This window comes from Centropristis striata, chromosome 18 (assembly GCF_030273125.1).
Source record: "Centropristis striata isolate RG_2023a ecotype Rhode Island chromosome 18, C.striata_1.0, whole genome shotgun sequence".
In the NCBI taxonomy this organism is placed as follows: Eukaryota; Metazoa; Chordata; class Actinopteri; order Perciformes; family Serranidae; genus Centropristis; species Centropristis striata.
This window is the reverse complement of record NC_081534.1, coordinates 8121112-8148540: the sequence shown is the minus strand read 5'-3', so window position 1 is coordinate 8148540 and position 27429 is coordinate 8121112. Positions and strand designations below refer to the sequence as shown.

Below are 27429 nucleotides of genomic sequence, written 5' to 3'. Positions count from 1 at the left end.
CTTAGGAGAGGTTGTCTCTGTGTCTCTCTGAGCGTGTAAATGTACTCAGCGTCTCCAAGTCCGTACCCTCCAGAGCTGTCAAATGTTGCCTGGCCCTGCAACATCCGCAACCCGTGACCCCTGTAACTCCTGTTTTGTTCTCGGCACTCCAGGCCCCTCAGATATCCTCCACTGGAACTCCCCCAGATGACAGACACCCTTCTCCCCTCTCAGTTCCTCCACACTAGCCCAGTAGCCTTTGACCTAGCCGCCACCTCTGCCTCTCTGCGCGGCTGCCCTCACATTCCAGTAAAAGGGCTGAAACCTGAGCCCGTGGTGAGCTCATCGCCCGGGCCACGGAATCAAGAGTTAAATGATACCAAAAAACAGAGAGAGAAGAGAAAACGGAGAGAGGGGAAGGAAGGGGGGAGAGAGGCAGGCAGGACAGGTCTGGAACTGGTTCTGTGTGTCTGCTCGCCGGAGCTCCTCGGGGGTTAAGTTACAGCAGAGAAAGCGAGGAGGAAGAGGAAGAAGAAACTGCTGGCGTCTTTGAATTCTCTCTGCCTTTGTCTGTCTCCTTTCCCTCCTCACGCTGCCTCTCAGTGGCCTGACTGACTGCTGCCTGCAGTTTCCTCTTGACACACTCCAGCGAGCCCGCCGACGCTCCATCCGCGCTTTCAAGTTAACGAGCCCCGTCGGTCTGGTCCTTGTGTCTGGGAGCCGGGCCGGGATGTGAGTGTAATGCCGTGAGGTCGCGCTCTCGGCTCTTCCTGTGTCTCTGTTGTTCTCTGACCCTGCCATGACCACCGAGCGCCCAGAGACGGTAAGTGTCCCCCTTTAAAGTGTCTGCCAGTGTGTGTCTGTGTGTGTATTTCTAGGGAGTGTGAGTTAAGAAGTGTTAGTTAAAAACAGTCTCAGAGAGAGAGAGGAAAAAAAAAAATCTTCTCCAAAGCCCAAACGCCTCACAATCATTATGATTCACATCTCATATTGTGAGGAGTACCATTAAGATGCTTAATCACTGCAAACATAATTAAACCAATCAGTGTCTCTCTCAAGCTGAGTTTGGAGGATGACTGCAGTCAGTTAGCAGAAATGGGCTTTTTAGCCAAGAGCATCTACAGCTGAAAGCAAAGATCAACTTTTAAAACTTTTAAGAGTGCCATTAAATAAACCTTTTTATCCATGCATTATTCATGGCCGCCATGTTTCTTTCTAGTTCACTGCCTGTTGTTCGCCGTGTCTCTCTCTGACCTTGTGCACTTGTCTTGTCAACCTTTGGGGTGACAAATCCCTCTGAAGCAAAGTTTTAAACAAGGTGAGGATTTTAATGGGTGCCCTACAGGAGACATTAAATAGAAGGTTGAGTACATATTATTATATTAAAAAAAAAAAAAAAAAGGCATCATAAAAGCATGTGTTCACATGCTCTCTTAGGGGTTGTTTTAAAAATTCTGAGCAGTGGTAGGGACAGTTTACATTGTGATTTCTGCCACCTGCACTTTCTTTTCGAGCAGAAAGCAATTTAAAATAATTGTGAGTGTTTCCAGCAATACCTTTAAAAACGTCTGAGGTGAAACAGTAACAATTATCTCTAACATCTTTTGCAATGGCCTCATTATTTAATGGTGTGAAGTGCTCCATTGCTCCCCACAGGTAAACACACCATGCTTCTTGGGAAATAATGACATCTCTATGATCAAAAGCTTTTTTAAAAAGCAAAAATTGCCAGGGAGCACTGCCCTGCATGCACTTAATTTACAAAGCTGTTTCATCCGTAGGTTTAACAAACTGCCAGCAAGCCAAATCCCAGACCATGACTGCCAATGGTGATTAATGAGTAAACATTACAACGTACAGAGAATAACAGCACATATCCCGTCAGCATTAACATATAACCTTTAACATTTAATTTTCTTAATAAATTCATAATTCAGTATTTTCTGAGCTCTTCTAGTTGCTGTTTTTCCACAACTACTTGCATGATTACAGAATTGATTTCTAATCCAAAATGTTCAGAATGTTACTTGTATAGTGATTACATCCAATAATGAGGATGTCAAGGGTCATAACTGGCAAACCACTGATCATTTCTCATGTCTTCATTTCAGTCGATTTTAAAGTTGATCCACAAGCTAATTATAATGAAGTCTAATCTAATAATTTCAAGTATTTATTTCAAAGGTTTGTCCATGGCTTTGGCATATTATTTTGAATATTTATACCCTCTAAGCTAAGTGTTCAAATAATGTATCAATTACTGTTAATATTTTAGCTACCCCAGCTATTTTAGCTTCTCTCTTTGGTTGCTTTGGTTACACAATCTCTAAGGCAACATGACAAACATAACTTTCATGCGTTAGAAATGACTGCATTGTGTGGTGTGTCCTGTAGTCAGCCAGTTGTAGCTGGTAGCTTACTGGTGACTGTAACTGTGCATTCAGATGAGCAACACTCAAATCAGTTCAAATCCTTTTCTTACTTAAAAGAAGAAATATGACAATGTAAAAATATTTTACAAAAGTAAAACTGCTTCATACAAAGTGAACTTGAGAGAGAGTATTATCAAGTAAAAACTGATATCATTGCTAAGTGAATAGCTTTTGGTTTTGGACCTCTTGCCTAAAATAATAAGACATGTAAAGACATCACTGTTGGCTCAAGGAAATTGTCTTAACATTTTTCACTTTTCTCATATATTTACATACACTGATATATCCAGGGGTACTTGTATCCCAAGGGGTAGCCAACATTTACAATTGCAAAGGGGGTACATGGAGAAATTGGGAGTGGGTCATCTAATTAAAAAAAAAGATATATATATATAAATAAATAATAATAATAATAATTTAAAAAAGTCAGCTATTACATTTGGCCACCTAATGTATGAGTTTGTGCAAACTTTATCAAGCAAGCAGAAAAATGTAAACATTTACCTTAAAATAACTGCTAAATGGTTGAAATTGCTAAACGTATCGGCTAAACGGTTAGTGTCGCTAACAGCTAACAGTAGGGTAAATGATAAATGGGTGAATAAGTTAGCTTTGTAATGATATTTGAAATAACTGTGTTAGAGTGAAATAGCTAAAAACATTTTATAAATTGTTGACAGTTAAAAATAATGAATACAAATTTCAGGCTAAAACGTAACAGCTAGCTAGATAGCTTAAATAGTTTGCAATATCAGAACTAGCTAAAAGTAATGAAGAAATGGTTGAAATAGTTAGCTAAAAGTTATGGCTAAATGATCAAAGAAAAATAAAAGTAATGGGAGAATGGTCAATGTAAATAAAAGTAATAGATTAATGGCTAATCATATAGTTAAAAAACAACATTTCACTTAATGTCTGAAATAGCAAGTTTTGGATATATGGTTGAAACAGTTGGCTAAAAGTAATGGATGAATGACAACTTCCAACTTAATTTGCCACTTTGTATTGTAATAATATCCACTTTTATATGTATTTATTAAATAACATGCATGTGTTTATTAAATTTGAATAACAGTAGAAATGGTAATGAAAGGGTTTGTCTGAAAGGCTGACAAAATGAGTTGGGAACCATTGCTTTAATAGATTCAATAAGAAAATAATTGAAGAATTGTAGGAAATAAATTGGTTGGAAGCAGAATTTATAACATACTGAAATACACGTTATTTAGTACAATATTGATTTAAATGTAGCCAAATAGAGGTGTAAATAGTGAGATGAAGGTTGCATTTCTAAATTTTTGAAAAACACTTCAGATTTCATTCATAAATCAATTCTGAAAATATGCCACTAATGTGTCAGTGAGGGTGACAGCTCAACACGTACCTTTTTAGAGCGTAGGGATTCAAGTGCTGAAAGTGGGCTCTTTCACCTATAATTGCTTTAGGGGACAGGCAGGTAGTCAAAAATGGTTTTATATAGAAGCACATGAATGAACGTATTTGACAGCTGGAATGTGTTTTTGTACGGCGCAGAGCACAGATTCAAGCCTCTGTTCCTACTGTCCATTTGAAGACATTTAACAGCGAGAGGTAAAATGAGAAGGAGACTGAAATATCATTTATTTAAGTCATTCTCATTTTCTCATTTTACTTCTCACTGTTAAATGTCTTCAAATGGACAGTTGTAGGGAAAAAAAGATTTTTTTTTTTTGTTTTGGTAAAAATTTAGTCTTTTAATTATTAAATGGTTCTTATTTATACACACTGGAATCAGTCAGCATCCTGGCAGGATATTGAATCAACCCTCCAACAAGCCCAATCCTATAGTACTATAGAGTCAACTGACCGCAGCCAACTGAGGGCATGAATCAGACGTTGTCTGACGCTGGACATAGCCCCAGGGCAGAGCTGAGATATGCAATGAGGGAGCAGAAGGAGCAGGAGCGTGAGGAGAGCATTGAGAACGCTCCGAGGGTGAGGAGGGGGAGACGCAGAGAGAGAAAGAGAGAGAGAGGAGAACATAGACGGCATCTCTGGCCAACTGGGAGATCCAGCACAAGGAGAAGCTTGTTCTTTCGCTGCTTCACCGTTCTCTGGGCATGTAGCAGGAGGACACGGCCTCTCTCTTGGATGAAAGAAAAATAGAGCCAAATACCAGAGGATAATGTGATTACAGGCAAATAGGAGAATGGAGGTTAATTGGAGTTAAGTGTCTATAAAAAACGACCCTATATATATACATGTGCATGTCAACCTATAGTCTGCCAATAGGGCTTGAATTCTTACTGCCTCTTTTAAAATAAACAGTCAATAGTTCAGAAGGAATGTTGTGAGTGTATATTTTCTGAGGATAATACCTGGACATTTGGAGAGCAATCATTATCAGATTATAGTCAATGGCTTAGACATGTGATAGAATAACATAAAGACCAATGTGAAAAACATGCAGCCACCTTGCTACAAGTATCTGACACGTGCCTGGAGGTCGAATGAAGCGATTCAGCCAAGATAAATCCCAGCAATGGCTGTTCCCAACAAACACTCATAATCGCCCACTCTCCACATTGCACCCTGTTTATGTGGGAGCTGTCATTCAGAGAGACAGACTACCTTCAGAAAGGTAAACCTCAGAGTCCAACCTTGACCTCTAAAAGACAACCTCAGCTAAATATGGGAGGAAAAACACTCTTACCTTTGCTGTTCTACAGCTGCCAGCACGCCATTTTTCTTACAAGTGCATTGACATTCACAGTGCTCAACATCAGAGGTGACAAATGTTTTCTTTTTTCTTTTCCTTAAATGAACCTCTCGTCATTTACCAGCACCTGGATTGTTTTTTACAGAGCAGTATAAAACTAAAATTACAGCTTTGATTGCCGCAGTAACAATGTTCTGAAAAAGACCCGTAATACAGACCACTTAGGGACAAAGATGGGACATAAACATTCAAAACAGCCTTTTAAATGTGCTTCGCCTGCCAAGAAATCAGACTGCTTATGACTGACAATGTGGGAACAGTCATTTGATTGGTGCAGTATCTGTGTGGGCGGTCAGTAATTACTTTTTTCATCATATCACTTTCATTTCAAATTGACACACAGGCAGTCAACCAGCTGGGGGCCGGTGTTGTTAGCCATTGATTAGTTCCATCTGTAAGCTGAGCACTCTAAAGCACTCTATGACCAAGGGTGTCATTTTGGGTTTTTTTTTGCTAGATTTGGCGAGTTTTAGGTTTTACTCAGTGAACATGAGTGAGCTGTGAATGTGCATACCTAGAAAGTAGGGCTGGGCGTTATGGACCAAAACTCATATCCTGGTATTTTTAGGAAGAATGGCGATATATACGATATATATTGGAATTTTAAACAAAAAGTGCAAAGTGTTGAGTTTTAACTCAATGCCACAAGTAATCATCATCATCTTGTTTTATTTATGGACTTTATTAAATTTAAAACCTTCCACCTTTTGAAGCAATTTGCTTGCAGCATATTTAGCTAACAGCGTCCTTTTGCTCTTCATCTGCAATACGAAATACCGCCAAATTACAGAATTGTTCTAAGGAACTAGCTCTTGCGCTTTAACCAACCAAATAGCGATCATAAATTAAGGCAACATCAAAATATATTATATATCGGTATGGTGGTATTACCGCCCAGCCATACTAGAAAGCAATCACTATTTTTTTTAGTATTATTGTTTGTCCAGGAAACACATGTTTTTATTCTAAATGATTTATAAATGGTAGGGCTGTCAATTGCTTAAAAATAATTCACTAATTAATTGCACAATTTGCTGTGATTTTTTTCTGTTTTAAGACCATAGCTTGTAATAATGGATGTGTCTGTAAAGGGAAACTCATTTATATTCAGTTATCTTGAGGGGAGAGGGACCCTTTTAAAAATGGGAATGCCAGTTTTTCCTCAGCAAGATTTGGAGTGTTATCTTTAAAACTAAGCCCACAGCTGGAACTTTTATTTTGCAATGTTTCTTTCCGAATATTTTAATGTTATACAGGAACAGATGTCTTAAATCACCAACAGTGACCAAAAGGGAGGAACTTGTTTTGTATCAATCTTGATACAGGCTATACAGGACTATGACACAGTTTCCAAAAATAAATCAAATAAAATATATGATATTCTTTTTTTCATGAAAATTGTACACTATATGTAGACATGTAGTTTAACCTCTTAATACAGACAGTTAATCCAGATTTATGGATGTTTAAAACAATTAAATAATACAAATATAAACTTCTTAACTAATGGAACAACTTGTGATCCTAAGAACTGGGATAGTGTTTTATCTTGCCTTTGAAATTGAGATTTTATACTAGGCAAGGATGGAAATCAGATTTTTCCTTCACTCTATCTCCATTTACTCTGGAATGAGAAAATAAATAGTTTTACCATAACGGAGGCTTTTCTTCTGTCGAGTAGGGCTTGTGGATAAGAGTTAAAGGGGACCTATTATGGGGTTTTTTATTTTCTGTCTTATAATGTTACATCAATGTCAGATGTCCGTATTAAACATGGCAGAAGTCTCAAATAATGTGGTAAACGTTTAAAAGAAGCTTTTATTGGGAATTTTTCATGGTAAGAAATTCTGTTTTTCTCCATGGGAACTTCACGGTCACCCATAAAGTTGGAATAATGTTGTTTTCAGACACAATCCTCTGTTTATTGTGGTTTCATTTTCATTGTGATATGTTTGGAAGAGATTGAATAATAAAGTTTTGAGAAGATATACACTTTATCTGTCAAGAATAAATCACATTGTCACATTTCATGGGAAAAGATAAAAAAAATATTTTATTCCAACTTTAAGGGCAACTGTATGTGAAAATTAAAGTGATTTTATTTGAATTACAAAGCATGTTCTAATAGAATCCAATATTCAAGTTTGAACCTGAAAATTAGCATAATACAGGTGCATCTCAATAAATTAGAATATCATAGAAAAATGTATTAATGTCAGTAATTCAATTCAAAAAGTGTAAATAACACATTATATAGATCCATTACACACAGAATAAAACATTATATGGCTTATTGTATTTCATGTCTTGTAATTATAATGACTAGGGCTTACATTTAATGAATTAAAAAAAATAAAATTACAAAAGACCAATTTTAAAAAGTCTGTTTAATATGGAAATGTTTCCTCTGAAAAGTATGTCCATCTATATGACTATATAAATATTTTATTCCAACTTTAAGGGTGACTGTATGTGAACATTTTTGTATAATAAAGCATGTTCTAATAGAAATCCAATATTCAAGTTTGAATCTGAAAATTAGCATAATACAGGTGCATCTCAATAAATTAGAATATCATAGAAAAGTGTATTAATGTCAGTAATTCAATTCAAAAAGTGTAAATAACACAGAATGAAACATCTCATGGCCTATTGTATTTCATGTCTTCTAATTACAATGACTATGGCTTGCATTTAATTCATTTTTTATTTTTTTTACAAAAGACCAATTTTAAAAAGTATGTTCAATATGTAAATATTGGCCTCTAAAAAGTATGTCCATCTATATGACTCAATACTTGGTTGGGGCTGTTTGACTTGAACTACTGGAAATGGACTTTTCTATGATATTCTAATGTATTGAGATGCACCTGTAAGTCCCCTTTAAATGTTCCTACTTAATTCAAAAATGTAACTTCATCATTCAAAATTGCTTTAATATTTTGCATCAGCTTGATGAGCAAATGTAAACACTCCCTGTCTTTTTGTGCAGTCCGGTGCTGTGTAAGACTGAGTGGGCTGACACTAGTTTTACGGCTTGCAAGCAGGACCATTTCTGTTTGCTTTGGAACCTTCTGAAAGCAGCCAAAAAAGCAACGGCGAATGCCAGCCAGAGCGTCTGCCAGCAGGCGTACAGCACACAACACACAGCCCCGCTCCCTTATTTTCTGCTCCAACCACACTGAACTTTAAGGAGGCTTCATGCTGCTGACGCATTTTGGGCCCAACCAACCTTCACCTCTTCCCTCATCTTTCCCCCTTTATCTTATATTTCATGTTCACACCCCATAAAAACTCAATCTGTCTCCTTAGTCTGATCCTTAGGATGGAACTCCTTTTTGTCGTTTACAAGCGGCGTTGCAGTTTGTGTTCAGGCATCGTAAAACTATCAAGATTAGTTTTTGTGGTAATGACACTGCAGCACATACTGTGACTCATGGAGCATTTTTCTAGAGTGACACCAGAACAGCAAGCTGCAGATGAGATGAAGAACTGAGATGCATGCTCTCATATTTAATTGCGGCGTGCAGACGGCGTCACGGACATGGAATATGTTAATATGTGCAGTTGATGTGGCACCAGAGGTGGAAAGTAACTACTTTTAATCAGTTGTACTGTACTGTATGCTACTAGTGTCCACTACATTACAGAGTGAAATAAGTGACATTTATTTGACAGGTTTCGTTTTTCGGATTAAGATAATAATCTTTTTGACCTGTGATCTTACAAAACAGCAGTGTCTTAAAGAGGCTTCTTATTGTGTGACAGATTACTGTGTTTTTTAGCAGTTTCAGCAAACACTGATCTCTTTGACCATTTATGTGTAAAGACTTTATTCAGTATTAATAGGGAGAGAGAGACAAATTAACTTAATTTGGTACAGACGTACATTGGGCTAGTATCTTACAATGCCACTTTGACTTTTTTAGATCACATGAAAAACCACACTGTCAAAATCCATAACCTTGAAAAATGGGGGCGGGGGGGTTTCTCATATTACTTTTTTTTAAACACTGCATATGTGTGCATTATTTGATATTCAACTAATACAAGTGTGTGGGCAAATGGCAATACTGCTTTATAAATTACTTTATATGCCCAAAGACTGGATACATAATGACAAGAAAATTCACTTTTTATTCGAACATTTTGACCATGTTTGAAAATTTTGGCCTGAAAGAAGCCAAGAGAACACTTCACATTATAAAGCTTCAGTTGCAGGCCGAGGTGGGTTAAAGGGGACATATTATGCTCATCATTAAGTCCATACTTGTATTTTGTGTCTACTAGAACATGTTTACATGCTTCAATGGTCAAAAAACACATTCTTTTTCTACCATTCAACCACATCAATAAATCTAAACATATCGCTGGCAGATCAACACGTTGTCGTACCAAAATGTAAAAATCAAAACTACATCAATTAAAAAAAAAACTACGTCCAACCATTTCATTACCCTCTGGTGGGTATTCACTTTTATTTATGTATTTGACCAAAAAATGTAATGTAATATGTTGGTGTCCTGTGTGAAAACAAAATTAAACGACTTTTTACTTAACTTAGGTTTTTTTTCCGTGGCTCACTTCACCCTCATAACTACGTCATTTATGTGCATGTATTTAAACAGTTTTTTATGACGCCTAACTAGGGCTGGGCAATATATTAATATAAAAAATGTATTGATACATATTTTAAAATGAGATATGGAATTAGACCATAGTGCATATATCGATATGGTTCATTTTTTTTCTTTCTTTACATATAAATGCTGCCCTTACTAGGGTTTGTCATATTTATTTCTTTTGTAAAGGTCATTATTCTTTTATTTTCATTATTTATTTATTTTTTTCAGAAAAAGATTGGACTATTTTATTTCATAGGCTATTTTTATTCAGCGTTTTTTTTAATTATTATTATTTAAATGTGAACTTTATGGAGTTTTGATTTTTTTTTTTAAAGTACTCCTGTTATACAGTGTTTATGTTCACTTAAATAAACGGTTTCAATAAAACTACTTGTAACATGTCATATTTGGCTTTGACTTTGACTGAACATTTGCTCTCACTTTGTGCTAAAAATATTGGGATATATAACATATTCAGCCGAAATATATCGGGATATGACATTTGGTCCATATCGCCCAGCCCTACACCTAACCAGGAAGTTTTAAACCTGGGTCAGTGGTTTAGAAGCCTAAATTCACAGCTGGGCTGTGCTGGTGGCACATGACTTTTGAGATCAGGTTGTGTTAGATCGCCTCTAAGTGAGTCCACTTTTAAACCACTGATTTTTTTGTATTTTTTTGTATTTTTTCATACCTGACTGTATGTGAAGCAGTTAAGAGGTGCTCCACCTCACGGAGCTTCCAACAGTAAAACACCACATGTGATGTCACCATCATATGTTCTGAGTTACGCTTTGCGAGTGACGTTAAGAGCAGTCCGAAATCTGATTTGAGTGGCTCGGCTAAGTCATTCAAAATTTGATTTGAGTCAGATTTCAAACCACCTACAGTATGACTTGTACGTGTTTCTTGCCATCCACGCTTTATAAAAGCAATCTGATTCCAATCTGGATATGCCAAAAATCAGATTTAGGCTGCCAGTCTGAACATATCTTCTATTTTTTCTTTTCGCTCTGGCTCTCACCAGACAGTGTGACATCATCCTTTAGTTTCATTGTTGCAATACCTAAACTTGTGATCAAAGGTCTAGTCAACACAAAACACCAGCGACACGTCCAAACTAAACACCACATAGACATTATGCAACTCCCTCGACTTCCTGTTATTGCTCACCTTAAAGTTTGTCTTTATTAAACTTTCTCACAGCCTGATATGATGAAATGAAATAATCCTTTCATATGGGAACCAGTGTAATCATTATTTTTATATGTATGGCTTTAATACCAGCTGATACATGATTCATTCTCAGTAACACATGCTCATCCAGGCTTCCCTGCCTCTCCTCTTTTCACTCAGACACTGTGTTGATGGCCGGGCTTTGACAGCACTCACAGGAGAGTATGAGTGTGCACGCTCACTTGTCTTTTTGTGTGTATGTTCCCTTCGCCTGTCTACATAAATTGGTCCCCCCCTCCATGTATTGCCTTCTTCTTGTTTATTGGATGTCCTGTGTTGTATGGATGATCTTCTCTTCTGGCACTCAACACCATTATTTTCCTATTTTGCATGTCGCTTGCTGAGTTAGCTCACGCTGTCAGCTGCCTGCTGAGTGATCCATTCGCCTCTATCTAAAAAGCTTCTCAGTAATTGCCGGGTAATTGTTTGTCCAGTAATGCTGCGTGCGTTCTCTCATTACGTGTGTTGAGTTTTTGTCAAAACAATACAATGTCAAAAAGGAGATTTCTGCCTTGTGGCAAGATTTTGTCAAATGTTTCCAAAACCCAATTATTCAAATAACCTGGTCTGTAGTGAAACAGGGAGGGATAATCTCCCCCAGGTGGCATACAGTTTTCACTTTGTTTTAAGAAAAATAAACTTTCTTGACTTATAACAGCCTCTGGCAAGTATCCAGCTCAGCCACATTCCACTTTCACACGACCTTCTCACAGAGCCGTCCGTGTCTGACCACACCTCTGTTTGACTGGCCGAGATAATTCAAGGCATGCTTATCGCTTCTTCTTCTGCCTCCTTCTCCTCAGTGTTTACAAGTTTGACTCAATTCCAGAGATGCAATTGGCTTGTAAATTTCCTTTATGTGTATTTACAGTTTTGTTTTACAAGGACAGATACATTCCCGCTGAAACGCTGGAAGCCTTTCAAATTCATCACAGTGTCGGGGCCGTGTCAGGTGTTTTTCAGTCTGTCTGCAGCACATATTGATGTTGTGTTTAGAAAGTTTTAATGTTCGCAATCAGTCAACTTCTGCTGAACCCACTAGTGGATTTTTGAATTGATTAGTTGCTTAAAGGATTACCTTGACATTTTAGGAAATAATTTTTTTTGCTGAGGGTGAGATGAGAAGAGTGTTATGTAGACATAGTATAATGCACCGGATCTGGTTGTATCACACGACTAAATGAGCATTTATCAGTGCTTGTTATCCCATTAGCATGGACCATTGGGGCCTACAATACGTTCCAGTAGGCTGTTATCAGCCCTTTCAATGGCCAGTTGCTGTTTTGCTACTACTTATCTACTGCAAATCTACTTCTCTAAGGTTAGGGCTAAAGACTTACTGGTTAGGTGTTATAAAGATGGTTTAAAACGTAAAATAAACGCATGTAAGTGACGTTACAGACAAGGTATTAAACAAAGGAGATATAATGTTTCAATTATTGAGCTTTTCAGGTGCTGGTAGGCTGATTTTTTTTATACCTTTGGAAAAAACCAGACTAGTTGTTTCCCATGCAACAAGTCCAAACCACGAGACCATCTGTGCTGTTGGTTCCTACTAAGGATGGGCGTTTGGAACAAACCTGCCAACTGGAGCATCTATAACGTTAACAATCAATTATTGCTTAATCACTATGCTTTTCTACATACTCCAGTATGTAGAAAAACCTGCATAAATGGGCGAAATAAAAGATATATATACAGGACTATGCAAAAGCCTGTTTTGATAACAGATGCTTTTATTTTGAATTGACGAAAACAGACTTCCTGTCGATCGTGATTTTAACTCAAGTGAGGTGATACTGTAAAGATAACGTCCAGGAGTTCAATGATTTATGTTTTTGCCCCCGAAGAGGCATGAGGTTAGTTTTCACAGTCATCTTGCATATTTCAGTGTTTTTTATGTTTAAATGAATTTTGGATAAAATAAACGTAGTAATTAATAGCCTATCAAGGTTTGATACAGAAAGATAGTTTTGCTCCAATTAATTAATACTGTGTTTCAGTTCAGTGAGTACTAATACGCAATCATAGGTTAAATTAAAATTTTAAAAAAATACACAGATCGATTAAAAATTCCTCGTAATCGACTAAATTCCCATCCATGGTTCCTACTCTCTAATTCAGTATATTAATAATATTAGTAATTCAGGTATCAGGAGATCAACACTGCAAAAAAGGTGTGGCTAAAAACCAGATAAGACACTAAATCTGAGGAAATTATCTCTCTGCATGGACAGATAATTTCACTTGACAAGATTTCTTAAATTAAGATTGTTTAATCTTGAAATAATCATGTTGAACGCTTAAAATAAGAAATTAACTCTTAAAACAAGATAAATTATGTAACACTTCTAAATCTAAAGTTTTTTTTAAATCTTGGTAAGAAACAAATAATTTGCAGTGCACTCTGCTCGGGCCAGTTCATTGCTGCTTGCAACTTTAATTTTTTCTTGTTTCAAGAGTGAATTCATCTTGTTCATTTCCTATTTTAAGCATACAACATGCTTATTTTTAGATTTTATAATCTTAATTTAAGAAATCTTGTGAAGTGAAATTATCTGTCCATGCAGCAAGATCATTTCCCTCAGATTTAGTGTTTTTATCTTGTTTTTAGACAACACTTTTTTTTTGCAGTGAACACGTTTTAGCATCTTAATCTTGGTTAGATTTAGGCAGGAAAACGACATGGTTAGGCTTAGGAAAAGAGAGTTTTATGTTAATACTTCTTCTGGATGTGAGGTAGTTATGGTAGGTCTGATGTAAAGATGTGATGTAGGACATGATATTCTCATGAACGGCTTCTCAGGGTTTTGAGAGAAAACTTAAACAAACTTGTTGAACAGGTGACGATTGTTTTTTTAAACATGTTGGTAATCTTGTGTGACTGTCTACTTAAGCGAAGGTCTCCTAAGGTTAAAGCCCTGGGTTTAAAGAAATACAAACAACCCTAGAGCTAGACCTTTTTTCTCAGACACAAGATAAGTGAGGCAAATGTATCTAGATTCAAGGGTTGTATCGATCTTTTTGTCTAACTCTGCAAGAAAGCAAATGAGGGAACTATTCTTTCAGGCATTTATCAAGCAAAAATACAAAGCTTTAACTGATTTCAGATCCACAAATAGGACTAGCAGCTTTTCTCTTTATTTTTCTAAATTAAATGTCTTTTTTTGTGGGATCTGAAGTTGTCACCTTTTCGCTTGGGAACTTGACACTTTAAAGATTAATTTAGCAGAAACAGCATTAATAGATTGCTGTATAATGATCTTGAAAAGGATCGTTATTTGCAACCTCACAATCCACTGCACCAGCAACCCTCCGTCTGTTCTCAAGTTCCCGGACAGAGTTTTTGTTTGCTTTCTGAATAACAGAGGAGAGCTCTGAAGCTGGCTTCTAAAACAGGAAATGGAATTGGCTTTTGAAAATGTTGGTGTGTATGTTTGCGTTAAGGAGTCAGAGAGACAGAGCCAGGCAGCACTTTAATATCCCCAATAACGCTGGAGAGACGGGGCATCTGTTTGAGAATCCCACATCAAACGAGACGGCATGTCAGCGGAGGGTTATGCATATATTTCCCTTGTTCTTTGCATCCAACAGGAACAGGCAGGCGTACAGGGAGAGCTGATGAGGAGAAGGAGATACTGTTTTGATCAAGACTAGAAAGAGAGGCGAGTAAAAACCAAACAGAGAGAATATTTGAGTAAATACAAAGATACAGTCAAAATAACTGTGAGAGAAATTTGCAAATCAATTACGTTATCAAGGCTTGGCGTTCTGTTCGTGTTCTGTGGTGGTGCAGGAGGGGATGTTGTTTTCCTGCGAGGGCATCTGGAGGAGATTAGGGTCCAACCTGACACTGCAGCCCCAGTGAAACATGACTCAGGGATGAATGGAGGCTTTTAGACCAGTGTCTGTCTTCCCACACGTTGTTCTGCTATTCTTTATTTGTCTGTCACCCAATAAAACACGCACGGCGTTATCTGATACCCGCACGCTTGCAGAGCAAACAAGCTTCTGCCAATCTCATTCTCTTTCTCTGCCTCTTTTTTTTTTTAAAAACAAGCCTTTATTGGGGATTTTCACATAAGATGTTTTTATCATGTAAGAAAGCAAAGCCTCGGAAAAATAAGATGTCATCGGCGATATTAATTTCAAATCAGCTGTATGCACCGACTACACATCATTGAAGGAGAATGTAATTTGTAAGGTCAGCATATGTCTGTTTTCTCTCTCGTACCAGAGAGCAGAACAGGGAGCGTGAGGGAATGTAACAGAATAACACGAGTTTAGGCCCAGCTGAGACCAAATTACCTGCAAAAAGAAGTGCGTATTCAGAGACCTTGTTTTGATACAGTCTACATTGCTGCGGGTTGGACTCTTATTAGATTCGGGCTGCATTTCCACTTGTGGCTCAGACAAGAACCCTCCGACAGCCTTTATCCAGTTTGGTCTGGGCCTCAGCGCTCCGGGGGAGCGCACATTTGCTCCTCCGTTCTGGACTAATGCATGTCACCGATGCCACCTGCAGTCAGAATAAACAGAGCTGACCGCCACTCAGCTGGGCACAAATACAGCAGGAAGAGAGTGGAGGTTAGAACATTAGGATTATTGCATCGACTAACCCAGGTCACTTCACTGAGGGATATACGGTGTATACATGTAGATGTACATGAATGGATTACTTAACATGCCTACTACTCAGTTTTCTTTTCCCTACAGGGGCTCCATACTTTGGAATTCTCATATTCATGTAGTTAAATTATCTTCATCCCTCAATAATTTTAAGTTAAGACTGAAAGCTTACCTGTTAAATCAAGACTCGTAATAGTTTCTTTGCCAGTATAGTTGTCATTGGATTATCTCTTAAACATGCTCATACACTCAAATACAGTTATTTTATGTTTATACACACCCATGTTTTTATTTCTGACTTTTTTGTGTGTGCTGTAAAATGGCACTTGTATTGCTTTCTTTTTGTTGTTATTTGTTGTCGCTTTCTGTCACTGTTGTTGATTTATTTTTTCATTTTTGTATATTTCTTGGGGAGGTGCTTTTTATAAGCCCATATAGGGTTTTTTAACCTCTCCCACACTTACTATTCATGTTTCATTTCTGTTTTTTGTAATTGTCTTTTCTCATGGTGCTAATAAATAAATACAAATACTGGACACAGGCCAAGTGGTGTAAAGTAACAGAGACTCAAAATGACCACAAAAAGCTTACAAGGAGACTAAATCAACTACAACAAGATGCAAACTGCTGCCAAGAGACCACAAAGCGACAAAAAGGTGACACAAAATAGCTTCAAAGAGATACAAAATAACTAAAATAGAGGCAAAATTTGCCACAAAGAGACAAAATTACCTCATTGAGTTAGAAAACAACTACAATGAGAGACAAAATAACTACAGAAAGGGGCGAAACAACCACGAAGAGACAGAAAATGACCACAAAGAGACATGAAACAACTTCAAAGAGACACAAACTGGTTACAAAAGAAGAGCAAACTGTTACAAAGTGACATAAAATAACTACAAAGAGACACAGAATTAGCCACAAAGAGAGACAAGATTACCTAACTGGGGCATAAAACAGCTACAATGAGACACAAAATAACTACAAAAACGGGCAAAACAACCACAAAGAGACAGAAAATGACCACAAAGAGACATGAAACAACTTCAAAGAGACAAAATTACCTAACTGGGGCATAAAACGGCTACAAAGAGACACAAAATAACTACAGAAAAGAGCAAAACAACAAAACAAAGACACAGTGATGCAAAATAACAACAAAGAGACACATAATGACCTCGTAGAAACACAGAAAGATTACAAAAAAACCAAAACAACTCAGAGATAAAACTGCTGCAACTTCAAAGAGACCATAAAACGACTACAAAAAGGGGCAAACAAGCACAGATTAAAAGTAACAAATGATCAAATCAATGACAGAGTGATGCATAAAGAGACACATAATGACCACAAAGACACACAAGAGCTGCATAACGATGCATAACGACTACAAAGATACACGAAACAACAACAAAAGATGCTAAACAAGTAGAAAAGGCCCCAGCACCTCTCCAACATGGTAATAAAACACACAGACTTTATACATCTGTTCCCAGGGGCCCATTGTCTCCTAATCCGCCTATGTATATATAGTATATATTTCAAACATTGTAAAGACTTCCTGCGGCTGTTTTATGCTGCAGTTAGACTTCCATATCTCTGTGAAAGCTGTTTTGTTGCCTCCATAATTGCCAGACTAGATGCTGCCACTGCTGGTGCTGCTGCTGTTGTCAATTGTATTTTTACTTTTTATTGTGGGAAAATATGCGAGCCAAGGTAGCGACTTGACACGTTAACGTAGAGGCATATCTGCTGGTTGGCGTGCTCAGCCTTACAAAACATTTTCTGTGGCCTGAGGATGTGTGTGCGCGAGAGAGATTCAGGAATTGTTTCCATTTCTTCAACCAGTCAAAGGCAAGACTATATGGCGCTGTTCTCTTTGAGAGCATGCCACTGTCCCTGCATGGGTTTCAATTTCAACCCCCTCAGCACATCAGCGACGCAATTGCTTCCTACTGCAATTTATTACAGGCAAATTGAAAGATTCCAAGGTGTGAGTCAGTTTGTTTTGGCTGTGAATGTGCAGGCTGGTTACTTACACTGCTTTTCTCCGTCTCTTTACATGGCCAGAGCTCCGGCTTGTGCCCCATCTGGGTTTGTGAGAGCTGTAGTTATTGTAACCAAGTCCTCAGGAATCGAGGAAGAGAAAGAGAGAGAAAAAAGGAATCGCCGCTTTTCCAAAAAGCAAAGAGCAGGGATGGCAGTGGTCCCATTAGTTGACCCCCAGGCGAGCTCTCTGGAGGCATATAGGCTTACCAGCGTCAAAGCATGAGAATATGCACTGGGCAGCATCAAAGCGCAGCGACAGGGTAGCCGATAGCTTGTGGTGACATTGTGCTGTGGGACAGAGCACTCTCCGCCATCATTACTGTGGATCCCTCACATCGTCTATTTATAATCAATTTTCCATTCTCCCATATGGTGTCGAGGAAAGAAAGAGATGAGGGACAAAGAGGAGGCTGAACGGGGAGCTGGTGGAGTGCTCGGAGAACACAGGGGAGAAATGATACAACAGGGACCGTTCACATAAATGGGCCCAGACGTGTGAAAGTAACAGCGGTTTAGTGGGGCCATTTCTTTAAAACCAGAGCTCAGGCGAGGAATAAAAACATTCAATTCCTACTGGGTCATGCTTTCAGAATGGGTCCCCTTTTAAATTAGCCAATAAACTCTTTAAAGCCGCATCATTATTCCCAACAAAATGGCCTCATTTACTGGCAAAAAAATATCAGCAGCCAGTCAGTGAGTTGAGTATTGTTCTGCTCCTTTTTATTCTCCCCGCATTCATCATCAGGGGACTTTTTACACTCTGATTACTCAGAGTGGTATAGTTTTACACAGTTTTTTTTGTGTATTGGAAATGCACTCATGAGTGGAATTTGTTTTGATTTGGTTAAATGTCAAAGGAGGCACACTGTCAAGGGAAGAACGCCGCACATCTCTGTATGCCCAGATGAAAACTGAAATAAAGCTACGTGGGAGTGTGTGTATGTGTGTGTGTGTGTGTGTGTGAGTGTGTGTGTTTGTGTGTTCACTCCCTTCCTGAAAGCATTCTTGATGGAGGTGATGAACCCACGTTGCAGTGACATTCAGTGTGTGTTTCTGGTGCCTGTGGTGTTATGTTTTGTCTTTGACACACCGATATGCTAAAGGAAGTGGGAGATCAGCTCGGGCCCATGACTGTGACAGGGAAATATGACCAACACAGAGACAATAGGGGTCAAGTGCTCTCCTTTCCCCCCCTGCATCCTAATACCTAACACTTATTCAGGGACACATGGATGGGGCCTGCGGCCTTGCGGTGCCACTTTACACCCATTTCCCCTGCGGCAGACAGTAATAAGTCTGCAAGTGTAACCAGTCTCAGAATTGATGCAGGTTAAAGGAAACGAATGGTGGGACTGACCTTTTTCTTAATCTCTCTCATTTTTCTGCTGCTTCAGGTCTACAGACACCATCAGACATATGGCTCAAAGTGGCCTTACCGCGCCCTTTCAGTCTAGCGGTGTTTAATTAATGATTAAGTAACGATCCTTGACATTTGCCGGTAATATGCTGTTTTTTTTCAATAGCATATGAGCTTTTGCTGCATTTTCTGATGTAAACACAGTGAGACAGAAGGCCTTGTATCTGGTGATACATGTTCATTTTACTTCCTATTAAATCTGTTACAGTTACACTTATAACTGTGCCTTGCTGAGCAGCAGCAGGTTGGAATTTAAACGGCAAACAAACAATAACAACAAATTGCAACAAGATCTCCAATCTAAACGACAGAATAGATCTATCTAATCTATTTTGCATGAAGGATTAACCTGTCATTCATCACAAACTTTTATATATATACAGTCATGGAAAAAACTATTCAAACACCCTTTTTCTTCCATTTCTTGTTCATTTAATGCCTGGAACAACTAAAGGTACATTGCTTGGACAAATATATATATATTGATAACAACAAAAATACCTCATAAGAGTTTAATTTAAGAGCTGATATCTAGACATTTACCATGGTTTTCTTGATGATAACCAAAATCAGGATCAAGAAAACTTTAAAAGGTCTAGATATCAGCTCTTAAATTCAAGTCTTATGAGCTATTTTTGTTGTTATCATTTGTTTTTGTTGTTATCAGCATATTATATGGGTTTTCCCTCTCACAGTGCAGGAAAACTGGATTTATGCCTGCATACGTGCAGGCATGCATGCATTGTTTTTACATTTTTTGTGGTATGAACATGATTGGTAACACTTTAGATTAGGGAGCACATATTCAACATTAATTAGTTGCTTATTAGCATGCAAATAAGTAACATATTGGCTCTTAATTAGTCATAATTAAGTAGTTATTAATGCCTTATTCTGCATGGCCTCACGGGTCACTGGTAGACTAACATTGGCACAAAGTGACCCACTTTGTAGAGGGATGATTGACGTTACAATCTACCAATCCTCATCCAATAAGAGCCACCAGTCACGTCAAAGGTCTGGAGAAGGTGTTTGCTATTTGCTGTTTCCATGGCTTCGTTCACCGCTATGTAGAGATTATAAAGTCCATACAAAGTAAAGCATATTAAGATCATAACTCATGGACAACAACTTCCTTACTTACTACTAATTAGCAATTATTCTGAGGTTATTGAGGGAACACTCTTAGTTAATGTCTTACTGGTTGTATAATAACGTCATGCAGAATAAGGCATTAATAACTACTTAATAATGATGAATTAAGAGCCAATATGTTACTTATTTGCATGCTAATAAGCAACTAGTTAATGTTGAATATGTGTTCCCTAATCTAAAGTGTTACCGCAATGATTTAGTTTCTCATGTTGGGGTCATTCTGGGAAAAGTCATCTAATTTCTAGTTGGAAAAACACAGTGGAGGGCCATTTTTTACCCCTAGGGTTAAAAAAAAAAGTGAGTTACGTTCAAAAATGTGATTCACAAACCGTGATCGACGGAAGTTACAGAAGAAACAGAAGTTAGGTAAAATTAATTTTCTTTTGTTTTCACGTGGGACACAAACCCTTTTCTCTTGGGTGAAAGTCTACCTTTTGTTTTACCAATCCACCTCCCCTCCCTCCCGCCCTGACTGTGATATCCGCCATTTAAACTCTGCATCGCCGTCGATCATTACTACTACGTCTGCAAGATGTTGGTGTCAAAAACGCTGCTTTGCTTTGTTTTTGTTCAAAAAGTACCATTTTGTGTTTTGTGCTGCCAATCAATATAAGCTTCATGAATAAATCACATTTGGCTTTGAGAAATTTGAATTTGCACTTTTTGCTATTTTCTGGCATTTTATAGAAGTAGAGTAGCAGTCAGAGAGAGCAGGCGTCCATCAAGGCCAATGGTGCATTTACATGATCTTTGGATTTTCCCATTTCCCAATTTGAGAAATCGTTCTTCCGACTTTGGTGTGTATACGAACACAGAGTTTGACTTTCAGAGTTGCCTTTTCCACTTAAGTGGAAATCACACTTGAATCACATGAATGCAGCACAAATGCTCTATCACAATGTTAACATAAGTGAAACTGGTAAAATGTAAGGCTGAGGTTTCAGTTTAAGAGCCATCACTGAATGAAGTTGAAGTCTCCATTGAAATACAAGTTCAAGTATCAGAAAAGTAAAAGCGCTGAAAATAATCGAAGTTATAACTGAAATTCAAGCACTGAACAGAGTTACATTATGAAAGTGTAAGCGATAAATTGGGTATGTGAAGTGGAAAGAAAGAGTAGAAAGTAGAAAGAGAATTTAAAAAAAAACCTCAGCAAATAGTTCAGTTCAATAACCAACCGGTGCTAAAATGCCATTTTCTAAGGTGTACTGTACAACACTACAGTAGTCAGATAAACCAAAGGTGTAGTGAAAACATTTATAACTATGACATCTATGATTGAAAAGACAAATAACAGAAGAAATCATACAAAAAACTCCAATCTCAGGGACAGAGAAGAAAAAGACACATTTGATAGATTGACAAGTGATCTCAAAGGTATCGCAAGGTAAAAACAGCAGCCTGTCTTCAAAGCTATTACTAAAATAAAAACACAGAGGATTATTATTTTTAAAAATCCATCAAAATCCATCAAACATCTAATTGACAGGCAGTGTTGTCAATGCAAAACCACAGTCCATCATTTAAAAGTGACCATATTTGATGGTTGTTACTTCTAAACCAAATCAAACTTAAATCAAAGTAAACTTTCAAAACAGTGTGCAACATAATTCACTGAAACCTTCTGCTCTGTTACCCCCTGGCAGTTTAAAGAACAGAAAAAGGCAGAGGGAAAACGACATAAACACTTTCTAAAAGAATGGAAATTATTCAATTTATAAACAGAAAGAAGGTCCAATTTACAGTGAATTTTTTATTATTTATGCGGCTGATAAATGCTTTGAAAAATGTCCACTCCTTCACTTCTACACAGGCAATCACGCCTTGCTTTACATTACTGAAAACAATTATAAAGCTTTAAGGTGACTTAATACCGCCGGACAGCTTCACCACTAATTACTCAGTTATAGGCGATCATTAATTTTTTTTGACACAGAACTTATTATTATTCATGGATTACATTTGCATTAACAAGATAAAAACTTGTTGGACTGAAAGGAGTTTTCATTTGAATCCCTCCCTCAGGATATTATAGGTTTTAGTTCAAACTGTTCCAATAATAATGATAATCAGAAATAATAAATACACGAACTCATCTTTACATTACAATTTCTAAACATTGAAAAGTCTCACTTGCCTAAGAATGTTTGAGAGGGATGAGTTGAGTGTAAAAGGAGAAAAGAAAAAACATCGAATTATATGTTTATTTCATTGGGAAATTATCATCTAGATAGTGATTAAGTAAAAAAGTAAATATATTAAGACTAAAATATAACAATACTTTATAATATTAAGTCTAAAATACGCAAATCTTTGAATAGAGCTTCTAACAAATCAATTTGAAAATGTTTATTCACTGGTTTTGTTGTAAAAATGTTCTAATAGTAATGTTGTTGTCTTCTTTCAGCTTTTATATTTTGTTTTCAGAGTGCAGTAACTACATTTTTGAGGTCAAAGGTCAAATGAATCGTCAGTTTTTTTTAGCATAAATATTACATCATCAATATATGTATAAATAAGTCGCATATCACTTACCTACCTATAATTAATTTGGATTGCCAGTTAAAAAAAACGATATTATAGGTTTTAGTTCGAACTTTTCCAATAATAATGAGAATCAGGAATAATAAATACATCTTTACATTACAATTTCTAAACATTGAAAAGCCTCACTTGCCTAAGAATGTTTGAGAGAGATGAGTTGAGTGTAAGAGGAGAAAAGAAAAAACATGAAATCAGCATGGACTCCATCTGCTAACACTCGCCGTGGCCGGGCTTCCTGGACTCAGAGGCCCCCCCACGCTCTGCCTATACTCTAGAATTATGTGACTGCTTGATGAGTAGTTGTGTCGAGTTGGAAGGTCCTTGGCAAGAAGCCTTGGGCACCACTGGAAGACTATCAGAGTGCAGAGTCATTAGAAATCCCTCATTCTCACTCCGCTGTGTAAACGGCCCGGCGGCCTCCGTCTGAACGGGCCCGGAGGAAGGATCACCTCCGCTGGGCTGAAATTGGATCGTGTACAGAGGAGGGGAGCTGTGGGAGCTGAGCAGGGGGGAAAAAGTTATGTGTTCCTATTTATTGACTGGGCTGCGGAGATCACTAAACTGTTTCTAGGGAGAATAAAGTTTGGGGAGGTTTTCCCATAAGCACTGCGGGCATGAGGGGAGTGACAAGTTGCCTTCATAAAAGCCTTAAATGACTAAGGAAAAGAGAGCTCCATTGGAAATGTACTTAAACCCACATCAGGTGGACTATTTATTTTTTGTTTGTTTTATTTTGCCTTACATAGTAGAATTTAATCCCAGCACAGTAGGTCCCTGAACACAACTGTAATGAATCCATACTGTTGGAATAATGTTTTCTTAAGTGTATTTAAAAAAAAGAAAACCCAAAAGAACGAAGACGAATCACCACCTGCAACATCTGCAGAAGAAATTCAACTTAATATCAGCTGAAGCAAATGCACTCTGAACATGAAATTATGCTGTACGGTATATTCACAATAATAGTTTTGGGACATATTTTTACAGAGATATTAAACCATAACAAACATGATTATTTGAGCTGTATTAACCCACTTCAGTTTCTCTCTTCAGTCTTTAAATACACCCAAATGATTAAAGAAAAATTAGGAATATATTATGTAATATTCCTCAAGTCAATTCTACAGTACTTCAAAAGAAGGCAGCTGAAACAAGATACACCTTATTCAGAGGAAAAGGCAGATAGAAACCAATCTACAGGCGTATTTGCTTTAAAAATAAGGAATGAGAAATATTCAGCAGCTCTGCAGAAATAATTTATCTTTGTTCAACCTCGGTAGCTTGACACTTAAATCAATTTTACAGTTTGACTAGGATTGGGCAAGTTAATTGAAAATGTTACTTATTACTGAATAACTTGTTACATACTTAGCCTCCTCATTGAGTAATTGTAATCACTTTATTAAACAGCAAATGTGTTACATTAGGCTACTTGTTACATGAATTTTGATCTGTCAAAGGTGCCTTTGAACAACGTTTGAAGTTTAAGGAGACATGATACTCTTCAACAGGCAGTTAGCCTATGTTTCCAGGTACTTACTGACTATTGTCAGCTAACGTTAGCTTAGCCCCAGTGACAGCACTGCTGTAGTCATAACTGTTGTGAAGTTTTCACACCCTCCAACTGTAAACAAACCCCAACTGATTCCTTAAATGTGGCTAATGTAAGCTAATGTGGCTAATATTAGCAAGGCAGCCAAAAGTGGCCAGTAGATAACATTATCAGACCAGATGAAAGCAGCTTGTGGTTACCGTTAGCAAACAAGCTAACAGTGGCTAACAACAATAAAAATAGACTGCATTTTATGGGTGCTTTACAGATATGAGGACAGATGAAAAAGAGTAAACAAAAAAGGAACAGAAAATAGCATAGACAGCAAAACTGTAGTTGAAAGTGCAAGTGGCAATTCTGCCCTACAAAGCCTAACTGCAGTAACTTAATTTTTAGTCGAAATTGAGTTATAACTAAAACTGAATTCCTTGATGTCGTTTTTATCTTGTGCCAAAGCTTTAGATTTCAATTTTGCTTTATTTCAGAGAAATAATGATGTGAAAATTGCAGTAACTACAAAATCTAACTCAAAACCAAAGCAGACCACAGTAAGTTCACTTTCTACAGCCTGCTTTGGAGATACACATTTAAACATAAAACCTGTGACAGTGATATAGTGTATCTTCTATTTCTTCATTATGTTGAATAGTGAAGACAAGAAAAATATAAATCATATGTTTATTTGATAGGGAAATTATCATCAAGATAGTGATGAAGTAAAAAAGTGAGATAAAATATATTAAGACTAAAATATAACAATACATTATAATATTAAGTCTAAAATACGCAAATCTTTGAATAGAGCTTCTAATAAAATCAATTTGAAAATTTTAATTCACTAAAAACAAAATATAAAAGCTGAAAGAAGACAACAACATTACTATTAGAACATTTTTACAGCAAAACCAGAGTGCAGTAACTACATTTTTGAGGTCAAAGGTCAAATGAATCGTCAGGTTTTTTTAGCATAAATATTACATCATCAATAAATGTGTCATATCACTTACCTACCTATAACTAATTTGGATTGCCAGTTAAAAAAAACGTTTGCTCAGTTTGACCCTTTGCATGGTTACTGCAGTTAGACTTGGTAGGGCAGTATTGTGAGCAAACAAGCATAAAATGGCCAGTGGCTAAGATTAGCAAGGCAGCAGAAAGCACAACTGGTACAAAAAAGACTTTTGTCACATAGCTAATGTGCCATTGTTGTACACAATTTTAGCCTATTCCCCCGACTGTGTAATAATGATACAGTTGTTCACCTTGGTTGAATACTGAAAAGAAGCAGAATTGTCACCTGAATAACTGGTAAACATTAATGTGAAACTGTCCATTTTCATTTGCACGTATTGTTATTCTCTGCCGTTACTGAAAAAACTTCAGCCTTGGCAGGAGTGGAAGAGGTTATTTGTGTGATCAATACAGTTAATTCTCTGCTTTCCTATTTCATGTCTTGGATGAATAAATGTATTATGAAAAATATATGTTGTCTAGAGTGTAAAGCTAGAGGAGCACACCACCAATCAGTTCTAAGGCCTCCCAGAAACCAGGCTCCTGCTTAAAAACTGTTATTGTTACATTGAAAGTCTAATTTAACCCGTCATTAATAGTAACACGCGTATTATGTCCTTACGTGACTTTATAATACCACAAATACTGTGCTTACAATCATCAAACCCACATCCATGCTGCAACAATAGAGCTGAAACTATAATATGCAGACATTGAGTGTAATTGCCTTCTACTTAATGTTTGGTTGGACTTTTCACTAGAAGAACCAAAAGTGTCGTAAAAGCGCCCGTAATAGCAGAAGCGAAAATAGTATTTTTTTTTTTTTTATTAAACACGATAATGAGCTGCATGATTAAGTCACATGGGGGGAAAAAATACAATACATGTGTTGTTTAAAAATGATGGATCGTGTTAGTCAAGGCAGCCACATGCTTTATATTCTTCAAGCTGTTTTTAATGGATTTCTGAAAACAACAGGATCTTGTGACTTCCGGAATTGAAGGAAAAAAGCAGCAGCAGAACAGAAAGCTAAAGCTTCTGGCTGTCGCGAACACATGGTAGAGCTTTTAGACTTCCCCAGCAATAATAGCATGTTGGAATAAAAAGCATTAACACCTTTCTTCCACACAGACCTATACTCTTTGTTTAGTGACGTGACACAGGGGGCGAGCAATGCACCACTTGGCCTTGGTACTACTCAAGAGTGGGAGCTGTATTTTACACATACTTTATATGTGTTTGTGCTATGAGTGTGCAGCAGTCCGAGGTAGAGGGAAAAAAAACCCCAAGGCTTTTTGTTGGCATGAGTGAAGGAGGCTAATTGCAGTGGAAGAGAAGTGTGAGAGGTCTGCAGTGGAGAAAGCGAGAGAGAAAGACAGAAATAGATGAGAGAGAGACATGTACCTAACGCTGTTTGTAATTAAATTCTCCCAAAAAGCCTTTTCATTCAGGTAGGTCATGTTGAGAGATTAGCAGGGCAGAGGAAGGCTGGCCACTGCACTGTGTTTGCTCTGCTTCACCCCCCCAAAGTTGGCAGGAGCAGCAGCCAAGTGGGTGACAGAGCTCCCCTCTCCTCCTGCTTTTACTCCTATTTCTCCTATCAACCATCACGATCAGTGATCTCACCTTCTGTTTTTTCACCTCTTTTTCTTTCTCCTACATTTGCCTCGTAGGCTACACAGGTATATGCTGTATACCTCTGGGGTTTTCCTAAAAGCAGCCAGATATTCATATCAGGGCAGCAGCCAATCATGTTAAGATCTTCACTTTTATTACCAGACTTTAGCCTCTAGTGCAGCTATTCTCAATCTTGGGGTCGCGAGATGATGTGTCTTTTTTGGTCATTTTGTTTTCTTTTTTGGTCATTTTGTGTCTTTTTTTAGTCATTTTGTGTCTTTTTTGGTAATTTGTTTCTTTTTTGGTCATTTTGTTTCCTTTTTTGGTCATTTTTTTGTCTTTTTTGATAATTTTGTGTCTTTTTTTGATCATTTTGTGGTCAATTTGTGTCTTTTTTGGTCATTTTGTTTCCTTTTTTCTGT

At 37.4% G+C, this 27429-nt stretch overlaps 1 protein-coding gene across 1 annotated transcript in view; it reads left to right on the top strand.

The window, feature by feature from the left end:
- Positions 1-216: 216 nt before the first annotated feature.
- flrt2 (fibronectin leucine rich transmembrane protein 2) overlaps positions 217-27429 on the top strand; it is a 58147-nt gene continuing 30934 nt past the window's right edge. Inside the window, exon 1 of the mRNA XM_059356212.1 lies at positions 217-802. The gene's annotated coding sequence lies outside the window, so the exon portion shown is untranslated. The remainder of the gene's footprint in view (positions 803-27429) is intronic.